The sequence below is a fragment of the Papaver somniferum genome, chromosome 11 (genome assembly GCF_003573695.1).
Source record: "Papaver somniferum cultivar HN1 chromosome 11, ASM357369v1, whole genome shotgun sequence".
In the NCBI taxonomy this organism is placed as follows: domain Eukaryota; kingdom Viridiplantae; phylum Streptophyta; class Magnoliopsida; order Ranunculales; family Papaveraceae; genus Papaver; species Papaver somniferum.
Genome location: NC_039368.1, coordinates 44,003,444 through 44,006,133, shown reverse-complemented (window position 1 = coordinate 44,006,133; position 2,690 = coordinate 44,003,444). Strand labels below are relative to the sequence as shown.

Here is a 2,690-nt window from a genome sequence, read left to right as displayed (position 1 = left end):
AGAGCTACATGACCGTGATTTTTCCCTATATTGTTTTATCTTGTTAGAATGTGGGGTTGATATACATTTGTTTACGGAGTGAATTCTAGTCGATCCCTGTAACTCTTTTATGAGTTGTCTACCGCACTTCACGTTTTGTTGATACCATCATGTATGAAAAAACCTTAACTTTGAGGTCTAGTCGAGTGCTTATTTTTCAGCCATAAATTTTTATGCAGGATTTGAGTAGGGTTCACTAAAAGACAACATGAGGATAAACAACGAACAGATTTGTCACTACTATGTTTACCCATGCTAGCAAGTTGAATAGCAGTGGAGAAGACACATGGAGAAAAATGAACAAGCGAGACGAAATCTGGTGCGCGCTTTTTACATAATTCAGATCTTGTCCATGTTTTCGAACTCCATAAAACCCATTAAAGTATTAGCACTTTCAATTTGGTCTGTTTACAGCCGTCATGTTCTCAAGAGAAAGTAGTTTGGAGAAGTCTGCGGGGTGACATAAAACAACCAAAGAAAAAAAAATGTAGCACAATAAATCCCTGACCCATATTATTTTTTACTGATCTCCTTTTTGATGGCAAGAACAGTAATAAAATATAAGAGTTATCCGTAAAGGTACCTCATGTAGTGTTGAGCATATGCAAAAATATGTATTCGTTCTACAATGTCTGCCTGAAAGGTACACCTAATGTAACCAAATAAAAAAAAATCATACTAAATGGTGAGCGTGTATCATATCTCAGTCGGACGAAAGAGCTTCAAGAAAATAAATATATCAACCTCTTAATAATTCATAGAAAAATTAAGACCCAACTGCCAATACGCTAAACATGTATCCATTACATAAGCTCTGGGTAAGTAAAATAAAGAAAAGAGAGAATCTTGAAGTAGAATCCACTACATAAGCTATGAGCAAGTAAAATAAAAAAAAAAAGAGAATCTTGAAGTAGAAATTAAAACAATACCTTTTGTGGGAGAGTCGGACTAAGCAAATGACTGTTTGGGGCTACTCCACAGGGTATTTCCATACAACCTCTTAGGTGATGTCCTGCTCAAACGGCTATTGGAGACACATTATTAACCTTTTTCAGCTACAAACTTGTGTTTGCTAGTTGCTTCCTGCATCAAGCGCAAATTTGGATCAAATCACAGGTAAAACTCAACCAAGCGAATACATGGAGAATTAATATATCTTTTTGAGTCAAGGAGCAAATTGAGTGTGATTTTTTCAAAACAATACAATATAGGATGAATTTGAAATGTAGAAACTTAACAAATTAATACCTTCACTATGGGTTCATACACAAATCCAAGGTCTTCATCTTTGGGTTCAGCATTGCTATTTCATAAAAAAAGATGTATGAATTTGGAAAATAAGAACACTAATTCCATTCTCTAAAGTTCATGCAAACAACATGAAAGAAACCATGTCAAGAGAGCTGCAAGAGAAGGTAAATTTAGTTATTGAAAAGCAATGAACCAGAACCATTTCTAAGATAATTGGCAATGAGCGGTTTAGCCACACATTGAATCAGGAATTTTATCGCCAAACAAATTTAGAAACTATGGACTTGTTAATCATCTCAATATCAAATACAATCGGGAAAATATAGAATCGTAAGTACCCTCGTGGTACTGATATCCAAATCTTCTTCAACGAAAAAAAGCCCAATCAAATAATCATCATAAAATCACAAAAATAAAAACATTTGCACTGAAAATCCATATCTAAAAAAAACATCAGAATCAATATGAATTCGTTCAAGAAAAAAATTGAGTTACATAACTCCAACACGTCAACGATATAAACACCTGGAAAACAGTAAGAGACACAAATCTCGTATATTCATCAATAAACCCTACACAGAAGAATTTTTTTTACAATTTTTTTTTTATAAATCATTGAAACTTTATCATAGAATAAAATCCTAGGAATTTCCCACTTGAATGAAGAATTCGAAATAAGAAAATAAAACTCACCCGAGCAGTTTTCAAATGAGAGAACCAATCGCCAATATATCCGCAAAACAAAAACAACATCCACATATCAGATTAATATTCAACATAAACATCCATAAAAAAAAAGCATTCAAGCGACGGCGAGAATGAGGCTTGGTTTTTCCCAAGCGTTTTTATACATGGAGATAGTGCTCTATTTGGAATTAATGTTTTATATTTACTAAGAAAAAATGTAAAGATATAATTTCTTTTTTTAAGAGAAAAAAATATTTTTTCTTCTATATATATCCTTGTTCATTGGAGTTTTTAGAATCAAATTTATATTTACCACAAAAAAAAAACTCGAAAATGATAATGTGGTATTATCTTTTGATTCAATTTTGTAAAATATCTATTATGTTGTCATATTATTTATTAGAATTATACTGAAAAAATAAATTACTCTTTGAAATTAATTGAATTGAACCTATTCTTTGAAATCCAATTAATCGCTGTATACAAAAACAAAAATTCAAATTTACCCGACAAAATCAAAAGATTATCTCGAAACAACATCCAAGAACTGTTGTGATGGGATGTTATTGTCATTGAAGGGTACTGAAAACTCCTATTTCAGCTTCTGTCGTCACCATAAGGAGTTGTACAATTGAATTGGGCTAGGATTTACGTGTCTAATCATATAGGCATGTGGGGCAACAAAGATTAAACAAATAAAATACTAACTAAAT

At 32.0% G+C, this 2,690-nt stretch overlaps 1 long non-coding RNA gene across 1 annotated transcript; it reads right to left on the bottom strand.

Annotated features, from left to right (window-relative positions):
- Positions 1–126: 126 nt before the first annotated feature.
- On the bottom strand, positions 127–2,090 carry LOC113321578. Its single transcript, XR_003346767.1, has 5 exons — positions 1,984–2,090; positions 1,288–1,442; positions 969–1,122; positions 623–688; positions 127–489 (listed from the first exon to the last, which is right to left on the bottom strand). It is a non-coding gene; the product is annotated as an uncharacterized LOC113321578 (long non-coding RNA).
- Between the last annotated feature and the right edge of the window lie 600 nt (positions 2,091–2,690).